Consider the following 12,007-nt stretch of genomic DNA (forward strand, 5'->3'; position numbering starts at 1 on the left):
GTACCACTCAATGACATTCAAGGGAAAGGATGTAGCATCACTTTTCCATGATGTTCTGCCAAAAATTCATAACCTGAATTTAATCAGAGGAAGCATCAGACAAAGCCAAACTGAAAGACTTTATCCAAAATAAACAGCCTGTAATCTTAAAAACTGTCAAGGTCAGAAAAATCAGGGAAAGACTGAGGAAAGTGTTTTAGAATAAAGGAGGCTAAAGAGACCTAACAACTAAAAACACTGTGTGATTCTCTGATCCTTTTGCTATAAAGTACATTAGTGGGACATTTGGTAAAATTTGAATGGGGTCCAGGAGCAAATGCAACATGTATTCAATGTTAATTTCCTGATTTTGATGGTTGTGTTGTGGCTATGGAGGAGAATGTCATTGTTGTAGGAAATGCACACTAAAGTATCAGTGAGTGATGGGGCTTCTGTTTGGCAAGTTACTTTCAAGTGTTTCAGAAAGAGAGAAAGGTTTTTGTACATGACTTAACAATATTTTTTGGTGAATTTGAGATTGCTTGAAAATTAAAAACATTTTTTTTAAAAGAAAAAAGTTAAGAAACCAACTTGGACTTTTTCTCAAGGACAAGTTGTCTTGATGAGATTCGATCTGCATTATATGCTGAGGGAAATGTGCAGAAGAGGGGCCTTGGTGTTCCTTGAGAAGATTTAGGGGTGGAGAGGTGGTGAAGCCTAGGGGCATAGCCAAGAGCAAGCCTGCATCTCAGCAGCTCTCAGCAAGTGAAAACAGCTCTCTGAAGACAGACTGTCAGCTCCCGGAGAGCGACCTCCCAGGGGCAAGTGCAATTAGCAGGTTTCTGGGGACTGGGGAGGAAGATGCCAATTTGATGATTTAGTGTGAGAAACGTACTCAAGGCCATTGGCACTCTTTGACTAGCGGATTTCCTCCCTGTTGCAGACTTAAAGGGGGAAGCCAGGTGGCAATCAGGAGACTGCTTGGTAAATAAGGAATCACAGTGAGAGGAGCTGACCAGTGTGATCAGAGCATCCAGAGGCAACCGGCCAGGGCAGCCTGATTTCTGCATTCTGCACGTGAGCCTCACACTTGGCAATGCTATGTGGAGGCGTGAGTCTGGGACGGGGCTTGCCCTCCCTTGGGCAGAGCTGGGGTGGCCTCCCAAGCTTCAGTTTTTGTCTGCTTTCATGGTTGGCCACCTCTCCGCTTGTGTTCTTTCTTTAGATACGGTAATAGCCTCAGCCAGGTTGTGGACCCCTGAATGTCTTTGCTTGTGTGTGATTCTGTGTTGCCTCCTTCTGGGTTGATTTCATACGTTCACTCTCAGGGACATAAACCCTCTTCATTCAGGTTCCTTAGAGATCTACTGGCCACATGAGAACTGTGTTAGAGAGAGACTGTACTCTATAGTAGCAACTTCCCTCTTTCTGTTTTTATTTATTTTTTAAAGTATGCAGCCATGTAAAAGGAAGGAAAGACTTTTTTTTTTTTTTTTGGAAAGAGGCTTACCTGCTTGGACTATCATATTATCCTCTAACTTCCCTGGGTTGCAGGCTTTCTTTTAGAGATTTAGCCCAAATGGATATTTTTTCCCTGTTGAGGCCAGCGTGCCCTCCCCTGCTACTAACCAAAGGAATTCGGTTCCTTGGTGCAAAGTCCATGCAGGGCTGTTGGATGTGGGTGGAGATTACAGTTCACTTTCTACAACTGAGTAGTGCTGTCTCAGGGGTGAGACCCCACCCCTCCCAACCCTGCCCCTTCAATCCCCCCTCTGCTGGAGGGTTTGCTGTTCTTTCTCCCCCAGGTGGCCATATCTCCTCCAGGTACTTGAAGGCCCCGGGCTACTTAGCCCTGGAACCTGTGGTCCCAAATTGCTCCTTATGTAAAAGCCGTTTGTTTCCTGGTTAGTGTTAATGGCAGTTGCCCCAAACCTTGAGGCTCTTGAGTGCTAGAATCTGTTTTTGAAGCGGTGCTGGAAACCCGAAACCTGGCATGCAGGTTAAGTCTGCCTGCGGCCCAGAAGCACTGGTTCTGTATGGCTCATTGGTTAGAGACCAGCCAAGAGGGTCTGGGTCCTTCTGTGAGTGATGAAGACCATGGGAGCCCTCAGACATGAACCCTGTATTCTTCAAAGGAAGGTTAGAAGGTTGTTTTGATTTTTACAAAGGAAGCACACGTACATATATGGACTGTCCCACACTGGTCTAACTTCAGGGTCTTCAGTTTAGTGTAATTTTCTATTTTGTTTACCCCTTTGCCCATACCATGATAAAGCCTTTCATACAGATGCCTGTATAAATAACTACTCCTTTTCCAAAACGTGCCTGATTTGCATTTCTACACTGTGGACATTGAACCACGTGTTCAGTTGGGGTGTCTGCACGGTCACTAGGTCAGCTGTTGAGTCCTGGCTTGGCCATCTGTGCTCTGTGGCAGATGTCGGACCATCCTCTCGTCTAAAAGTGCTGCCTCATGAAGAGCTCGTGGCCCTTAGCACCTGGCGGACAGAAACGCTAGCTTAGAGGGTGGAGTGGTGAGCACCTGCAGGGCTCCGGGAACAGAGACTTGGTTTCCATTTGTAGACAAAACAAAACAAAAAGCCCCATGTGAATTCTGGCACTAGTCTTTGCCATCTGTTTGATTTTTTTACTGGGTCAGGCGCTGTGATGAGTACCCACCTCTGTGGACCAGTGAAGAGGATTAGAAGTAGAATCACCTGAAAGATGGCATTCAAAGCAGGTAGGGCCTGTGGTCTGCTTAGGGACCTGTAACTTTCACTTGCGTTCTGTCGCTAGGCCTCCTTGCATCTGGGAGTAGGGGCTGGGGTGGTGGGGGAAGGCAGGCAATAACAAGAAATGTGTCCCTTGGGGTCTCCTACTAAGCTGTGCCTCTGTCAGTCAGATTTCCTATTTGACGGAAATAGTTCTGCCCTCTCCAGCTCTGCCAGGCATCCCCCTTGGAGAGGGGTGGGAACTGGATGTGAAACTGATGTGAAACTGATCTCACTCCTCCAAGTGGCCAAGTGGCTGGAGGCTGACAGCTGTGTAAGGAAACGCTCCCTGTCATGGGCTTTGGGTCCCTGCTCAGTCAAAAGGCAGACTTTTTACTCTCAGTGACAGCTGCAAAGTACAGATTTCTGGTGGGGCTCTAGCTCTGAATTCCAAGTAACCATTTGAGTTTCAAAAGCATCTACGTTTCCATGTCTGTGATGCTCTTTTACAACTTGGCACTGTGATAGCTGATGCACGGCCATCCACTTTCTCTTTTTTTAATTTTAATTTTTTTTAACATCTTTATTGGAGTATAATTGCTTTACAATGGTGTGGCAGTTTCTGCTTTATAACAAAGTGAATCAGTTATACATATACATATGTTCCCAGATCTCTTCCCTCTTGCGTCTCCCTCCCTCCCACCCTCCCTATCCCACCCCTCTAGGTGGTCACAAACCACCTAGCCTTACTAAGAATTCTAGCCAAATGATTTGCGGAATGAAAGCACAGGTGATAGATACTTAAGGCTTTGTTCCTTGGGGGATGAAAGTGTTGCGGAGTGTGCTCTGAATTTCAAGAGATGAGAAAGGTGGGTGGTATAGGGAAGGAAGGCGATGAGATTTTGGAAGCTGGGTGTAGCCTGTGAGGCTGTGGAAAACATGTATTTCTGTTTACAATGATTAATTTTTGTTTCAGAGAGCAGCTCTCCCTACTGAGGGTTGCATGTGCCAGAGAGTTAATAAAGGATCCTGGGGACACCCGTGCTTCATGCTTTATGCATGCTCATAGGTGGAGGTGGAAGCACTTGGATCTAGTACAACTTGACAGTCTATTTCCTATGGTTGAGGGATGGCTGGATTTGCTACTGTAAGAGCAGGATCTGGAGACTAGCCCTTAGCCCAAGCTGTCATTCTTGCCTTTTAATGCAAGATGGACGGTGTATCTTTTAACTTTGATAATTTGTGACTCAGAGATTCTTGCATAGCTGAGATGCTTTAACAATGGATTAAAGTGTACAGATTTCAAGTAACAACTTCTTTGCTTCTCTTTGAGGCAATACACTTGACTGTCCACATTCATGTCAACGCGGTGGTGGAAAATAAATCTCAATGTTTTGAAATAGACTTTAAAAAGCATTACCAAGACTACTCAGTGCCTTTAAAAGAAATCCTCCTCCTGAACTTTGAAAGTCTTTCTCTTCAAACATAAAGGAAAGGTCTTACATGGCTGTTTTGCTTAATGTGGGCTGGTTTTATTTTGGACTCTTTGAAACCCAGCATGAAGGCTAAAATTCTGCTATGTAGAGAAGTAAAAACGAAAGAAATGGTGAGGTTTTGGCTGTGCTAAATTAAAGTGACAAGGTACAGATAACAGGGCACGGCTGTGTCCACAAATTAGCCCTCTCTAATTTGCTGCTGTGGAAAGTAGTGCTTTGGTGTTGCGTTGTAATTTCTTTCTTGAACTAAAAGTTTTAAAAAAAGAAAGTCTACTTTGCTCAAAAGAGGAAACCTGAAAAACTCAAGCCTTTCAGTATTTAAATGGCCTATGGTTCCCTGTGTGCAGGGAACTATTTGAGCAAATCCTGCTTCAAAAATATTTAAATTACATGGTTTTATTTTTAGAAGCCACACTATGTGTTGGATTGTTTTGTGTGCTACTTAAAGTTATCCTTTTCCAAAGTTTTTGTTGCAATTCAGAATGTATTTTGCGTTGAGCAGGTGGCTGCTGTATTTTGTGTGGTCTCTTGTGTAAATACAGTACCACGTCATGTACAGAATAGACTTCTGATGGCTGGAGGGTGGGGCGGGAGTGGGTGGGGAGAAGTCCAAGGCTCCCTTCTCCAACTTCTGTTTAGTTCTATGCAATAACTCGATAGTGGTGGGGAGCCAGGATGACATTTGGTTTCCTCAGTCACAACATGTCTTGCCCCAAATTATGATATTCGTTTCCCCAAAGTCAACTTCCCAGAAGGCTGAAATGTCATTTTGCAAAGTGTGGTGGCACATGAACTATTTTATTATATTACAGAAAATCAGCTACACAGATTGCAGAACAAAAGTCAGGATTGTTTATCACAACACTTTAAAAAATTGCAAGTTATGATCATTTGTCTTTTGTTTTCAGTTTCTATGGGTATTTGCTCAAGGAGAGACCCATGACTCCACATCAGACTATCCATTCCTGGGTGCTGACACTTTCACCCTCCTTTGAGGCTTTAATTCGTCATGACTCATTCCACACAAACATCTAAGATGTTTCCTAAAGTGTGTTCCACAGATCATTAACGGATGTGATGTTTAAAGGGTTTCACAGTCAAATTTGAGAGACACTGGGAAGAACAAAGCCAAAAGACTGCTTTACTGAAGGACTTTTCCAGGGCCTTTAACAGACAAATGTGCATGTGAATTGTCAGGACAGTAAGTTCATCTTCTTGCTGTGTCCTCACCTGTGGTCTCTTTTGAAAGGGCACCAATCTCATTCATGAGGGATCCACCTTCAGGAGCTAATCACCTCCCCAAACCCTACCTTCAGTACCATCACACTGGGATTAGGTTTCAACAGAGGGAATTTGGAGATGCCGACCTTCAGTCTGTAACATGATAGTTCAGTGAGAGGCTGTGCATGAAGGCATTGAGTTCAGGGCCTGGGAGACCAGCGTTAGACTATTAGGAGATGTATCAGGAAACCTGCCATCCTCTTCTGCAACCCCTTCCTCTTCAGTGAGGCTCCCTAGACAAGAATAATCTGCCCTGCTACCTTATGCCTGTTATCCAAACCTTGATTCCTCTTTCCTTATTCCTCTCTTCCTCCCCAGCAGTCTGCTCATAACAAGCCCAACATTCAATAGGCTTCCAAAGAAAAGGAAACCTGCATTCTTTGTTTTTTAAATTGTTTTTCTTTTTTTAATTAATTTATTTTTTTGTCTGCGTTGGGTCTTCGTTGCTGCATGCGGGCTTTCTCTAGTTGCGGTGAGCAGGGGCTGCTCTTCGTTGCACCGTGCGGGCTTCTCATTGTGGTGGCTTCTCTTGTTGCGGACACCGGGCTCTAGGCACGTGGGCTTTCAGTAGTTGTGGCACGCGGGCTCAGTAGTTGTGGCACGCGGCCTCAGTAGTTGTGGCTCATGGGCTCTAGAGTGCAGGATCAGTAGTTGTGGCTTAAGGACTTAATTGCTCCCCTGCATGTGAGATCTTCCCAGACCAGGGATCGAACCCATGTCCCCTGTGTTGACTGGCAGGCAGATTCTTAACCACTGTGCCATCAGGGAAGTCCCAGATAACTCAATTCTGTAAGCAATACTGGATTGGCTCCCAGACCAGGGAAGCAAATTCTTTGTTTTTGTACGATAAAGGAAATAATTGGGCCAATTAATGAAATTTGAATAGGAAATCATATACCAGTGTTGTATCAGTTTTAATTTCCTGACTTTGATAATTGTGCTTTGTTTATGTAAGTGAATTTTTTTTTTTTTTTTTTTTTTTTTTTTTTGCTGCGCTGAACGACTTGCAGGATCTTAGTTTCCTGACCAAGGATTGAACATGTTCTCTTGGCAGTAAAAGCTCGGAGTCCTAACCACTGGACCACCAGGGAATTCCCTGTAAGTGAATGTTCTTGATCTTCAGAAGAACATGTTGAAGTATTTAGGGTAAAAGGGCATCACGTCTACAACTTATTCATATACAGTTATAGGGGAGGAAAAACTATTCTTTTTCCATTATGTTCCTAGTTTCTCCACTTGAGGCCCTGCAAATTAGACTGAAAAAGACAGAATAATGAGAGAAAAACAAGTTTATTGACACAAGCAGCATGCATACACAAGGGAGAAACTCAGCGATGAGTGACTCAAAGGGGTGGCTAGGACTTGGGTTTGTACAGCATCTTAACAAAGAACAATAAATTTTAGAAAAGTGATAGGACAAAGGAAAGGGGCTTTAGGTTTCCAAGGGTGGCAAACTGTGGGAAGGTATATGTATGTGGAAACTAATGGAAGGTAAGGGTCAATTTAATAAGGTTCGTTTGTGCAGGTCTACCTGGTGCCACCTCATCTCAGGTGTTAAGGTTGTTATTCTGTTTTCAAGCAGATCAGCAGAGGGCAGAAAGCTCATCCTGTGTCTGCTTTTTAAGAAATTGCCTTCAGTCAAAACAATCCTTGTGATAGAGTGGCGCATTTTGGGGTGGTGTACTCTGAACTACTTCACAATTCAGAAAAAAGTAATAATACAAAAAAGAGATAAAACGTCAGTATTTGGGGAATCTGGGTGAAGGATATACTTCACACTCATCTTGGAACTTTTTAAAATTGAAATATAGTTGATCTTGGCAATTGTAAATAATGCTGCAGTGAACGTAGGGGTGCATGTATTTTTTCTAATTAGTGTTTTTATTTTCTTTGGATAAATACCCAGGAGTGGAATGGCTGGCTTATATGGCAGCTCTATTTTTAGTTTTTTGAGGAACCTCCATACTGTTCTCCACAGTGGCTGCAGCAGTTTACATTCCCACCAACAGTGTGTGAGGGTTCCCTTTTCTCCACGCCCTCACCAACACTTGTTATTTGTGTTTTTTTCTTTCTTTCTTTCTTTTTTTTTTTTTTTTTTGCTAATATGCAATATACTTCACATTCATCTTGGAACTTTTTAAAATTGAAATATAGTTGATGTACAATTTTATATGTTACAGGTATACAATATAGTGATTCACAATTCTTTAAGATTATACTCCATTTATAGTTATTACAAAATATTGGCTATATTCCCTAGGTTGTACAATACATCCTTGTAGCCAAACTTATACCCAGTAGTTTGTACCTTCCACTCCCCAACCCTTATATGGCTCCCCCTACCCACACTGGTAACCACTAGTTTGTTCTCTATATCTGTGAATCTGTTTCTTTTCTGTAATATTCACTAGTTTGTTGTATATTTTAGATTCCATATATAAGTGATACCATGTAGTATTTGTCTTTATCTGACTTATTTAACTTAGTATAATGCCCTCCAAGTCCATCCAGGTTGTTGCAAATGGCAAAATTTCATTTTTTTATAGCTGAGTAATATACATATACATGTTTTATATATGTGTATATATATATATATATATATATATATAAAAAATACATTTTCTTGATCCATTCATCTGTTGATGGACACTTAGGTTGCTTCCATATCTTGGCTACTGTAAATAATGCTGCTGCTTTGAAAGTTGGGGTACATGCGTCTTTTCAAATTAGTGTTTTTATTTATTTTTTGAATATATACCAAGGAGTGGAATTGCTGGGTCATATGGTAGTTCCAGTTTTAGTTTTTGAGAAACCTCCATACTGTTCTCCACAGTGGCTGCAGCAGTTAACATTCCCACCAACAGTGTGTGAGGGTTCCCTTTTCTCCACGCCCTCACCAACACTTGTTATTTGTGTTTTTTTCTTTCTTTCTTTTTTTTTTTTTTTTTGCTAATAGGCAATCTGACAGGTGTGAAGTGATATCTCATTGTGGTTTTGATTTACATTTCCTTGATGATTAGCAATGTTGAGCATCTTTTCATGTTGCCTGTTGGCCATCTGCCTGCCCTCTCTGGAAAAGTGTCTAATCAAGTCTTCTGCCCATTTTTAATTGGGTTGTTTATTTTTTTGATCATTTTGGAACTTTTATGTAAGTCTGAAATTATTTCAAATTATGAACTCTAAATTGAGTTTAGGTGAGAACATTTAATTTTCTCCCAAACTTCAAAACCATTTCTAAGCTGGTAGTCTCTAAATAGTAGGAAGAAGGCTCTTCTTTTTTAAGAGTAAGGCAAGTGATTTTGAGATTGCCTTAAATTCATATCAATTAGCTAAAAATATTTCAGACATTATACCTTCTATCCATAGAGTAGTGTGAGTCTTGACATGCTAACAGAGCCACTTAGAATAAAGTGGACCAGTAGGAAGTATTTTTCTGATGCTGAATTTGTAAATAGTCTTAAATAGTCTTTTAAATTCTTAAATATAGAAAACTAGTCTGTAATTGAAGATATTTTTACTCATACTGTTCATAAACTTACAGGCTGATCTCAACCCTTGTCATTGAATGTGTTTTAAAAGAGTAAATAAAAATGTACTAAGTGAGAAACCGTAGAGGAGATTTCCTGAAAAGTGAGCGTGATCCTGTACTGGAACCCTGTTGAAGAGTCTTTCCTCCCCTGTGGACTAGGAAGAGGCACAGATACTTGATTTCTCATGGTCTGCGTGTCAATATACCTGGACATTAGTCTGTGGATGATTCAAGTTTTGACTCTTAAAAATATTTATAGTCCCACAAATTTACATTTTTTATTAATCTTAGGACCTACATCCCATTGTGAAATCACCCGTTGTTATTACAAGTATCTTGGTGCTCCCTTGTGAATTGTCACTTATTAGTAGCTAGTTCCTGCAGTTTAACACTTCAGTAGTGTAGAATCATAGATTGCTAACTACTTTTATACAGATTTGTATCCATTCTGTGAAGAAGAGTTTTGCCTCTCTCTGCACTTTCCACTGGAACTTTGATAAACTGGCAACCTAGGAGTCTTAATAATTATAACTAATCTAGCTAGAGTAATGGTACCCTGCTTTAGAAAGAGCGGTTCTTTCCTTGGTGATACTGATCTAATGAATGGATGTAAGCTGTGAAGTTGGACATTTTCTAGGGTCTGTCCTCACTCTAACGTATCTGTATAACCTTATACAAGCTATAGTCCATCCTCATTATTGGGGACTTCCATATTTGTGAATTTGCCTACTTGAGAGTAGTAACCGCAAATCAGTGCTTATGGTGCTTTTGTAGTCATTCACAGACATGAACAGAGCAGTGAACATTTGGAGTTACCCAGTGAACAAGTTCCCAGTTGGAGTCAAATAAGGCACTCTGCCTTCTTTTTTCAGCTCTTGTACTGTAAACAGATGTCCTTTTTTCATAGTCTATTTAATGCCATGTTTTCCACATTTTTATGCTTTTTGTTTGTAATTTCGCTGTTTAAAATTAGCTCAAAGCACAGTGATAGAGTTTTCTCTGTGTTCCCAAGTGCAAGAAGCCTATGCTATGCCTTAAAGAGAAAATACGTATGCTGATTATCTTTGTACATGCATGAGTGACCGTGTTGTTGCCATGAGTTCAATGTTAATGAATCAACAATATATATTAAATGAGGTGTCTTTAAACAGAAACACACAGGAAACCAAGTTATTTATTGATTGGTTGAAGGAAGTATTGTGGCCAGTCACTAGCTCGAAGGAACGTAATTCTGCATCTCCCCTTGGAGCAGTGGTTCAGCATTTGCTAATTTAGTGTTCATGAAGACTCTAGAGCATAACTACCACGAATAAGGAGAATTGACTACTTATTTGATCTCTCCGAATCTTAGCTTCCTTATAGGTAGAGTTGACTATATTTACTCATCATAAAGCCCAGAACGAAGGTGAGAATTTATCAATCGTTATCCTAGTTCAACAGGTGTAAACAAAGACTGTGTCGAGCAGACTGGGTCATATAGTCATCCTATCACAGGTAATGTGGAGATTAAAATACCTAATTGCAGTAGCATTCAGCAAATATTTCTTGATCCTCTCCTATGGGGCTGGGTGTTGTATTGGGCGATAGCTATCAGTGGTAAACAAAACCACCATGTTCCCTGCCTGCATGGAGTTTACTGTCTATTGGAAGAAGGGACATGAATGAATAAGCACACAAATAAGTATATTGTCACATGTTTTGACTGATTCTATGAAAGAAAATTACAACCAGTTCTATAGGTTTTAATTGTAGAGAATAAATATCTAATTTTGAAGTTGGGTGTGTCGACTGAAAAAAAATGCACAACCTAAAATTGAGAATTATGTTTTACTCGGTGCATTTTCTGAGGACTCAAGGCCAAGAGGCAGCCTCTCAGATAGCGCTGAGGGACTGGTCTGAAGAGGAAAGGGAGGAGCCAGGATATATAAGAGTTTTTGCAACAAAAACCAGGGAGTCAGAACATCAAGAGATTACTGTTAATTAAAGAAAACCAGACATCTCAAGTTAATGAATTTAGCACTCTTCTATGTATGGGAAGATGGAAGAGTCTGGGCTTACTGAAATCATTCCTTTGATATGCACCTTAGCTATCTGGGGCCAGCATCCTGTTCTTTCCTATCCTGAGTCCTCTCAGGGTGCACTGTTGGGGTCCGCTGTAGTGGCTGATGGCTTGATGGCCGCAACATTCTTTGTTTACTGATATGGCAGGCGACATTTTTCATCCACAGGTAAAAAGGCGAGGAAGAGGTCTCTGAAAAGGTGACATTTAATCTGAGATCAGAAGATGATCTTCAGTTTATCTTTCCAAGTAGAGAGTGAGGTAGGATAGAGCCTGACCCTTTCCAGAAAGACTATAGTGGCTGAAAAGTAATGAACAAGGAGAGAATGACACAAGATAAGGTCATGGTGAAGATTCTAGGAGCACTGGGAATCCATTGAGGGATTCTGAGTTGGGAAGTGATAAGATATTTTTAAAGTTCTCTGTAGTGAATGGAATTGGAGGAGGGAGGAGGAGCAAGTGAATGCAAGGGGCCAGTTAGGAGGCTGCTGCAGCAGTCCCAGTGATGTAAAAGCAACTCTACCCCAATAAAAATTAAAAAAAAAAAAAAAAGTCCCAGCGGAAGTGGTGGTGGCAGTGGAGGTGGAAGAAAACTGGGAGAGATACATAGGAGGTCAGATCTGCTCGTCTTGACAGTGAATATGAATGAGCGGGATAAGAAAAAAAAAAAAAAGAGTTAGGAATGATTCTTAGATTGCTTGACTAGCGGTTCCACTTCCTGAAAGGGGAAATGTTGAAGGATAAACATTGTGGGGAGCAGAGTCAAGAATTTAGCAAATTGGGGCGCTTCCCTGGTGGCGCAGTGGTTGCGCGTCCGCCTGCCGATGCAGGGGAACCGGGTTCGCGCCCCGGTCTGGGAGGATCCCACGTGCCGCGGAGCGGCTGGGCCCGTGAGCCGTGGCCGCTGAGCCTGCGCGTCCGGAGCCTGTGCTCCGCAACGGGAGAGGCCGCA

General features: G+C 41.7%; 1 protein-coding gene across 12 annotated transcripts in view; it reads left to right on the forward strand.

Moving 5' to 3' along the window:
* The window catches only part of ELMO1 (engulfment and cell motility 1), a 557,053-nt gene that overhangs the window by 53,789 nt on the left and 491,257 nt on the right, over positions 1-12,007 (forward strand). For 4 of the 12 annotated variants that reach the window (XM_055084916.1, XM_055084914.1, XR_008617342.1 and 1 more), the window contains 2 exons: positions 2,639-2,719; positions 6,478-6,565. The exons of 5 other annotated variants lie outside the window; for them this stretch is intronic. The gene's annotated coding sequence lies outside the window, so the exon portion shown is untranslated. Of the gene's footprint in view, positions 1-922; positions 1,057-2,638; positions 2,720-6,477; positions 6,566-12,007 lie in introns of those variants that run through there. 3 more of the 12 variants (XM_055084920.1, XM_055084918.1, XM_055084915.1) reach the window with 3 other exon arrangements.

This window comes from Physeter macrocephalus, chromosome 5 (genome assembly GCF_002837175.3).
Source record: "Physeter macrocephalus isolate SW-GA chromosome 5, ASM283717v5, whole genome shotgun sequence".
NCBI lineage: Eukaryota > Metazoa > Chordata > Mammalia > Artiodactyla > Physeteridae > Physeter > Physeter macrocephalus.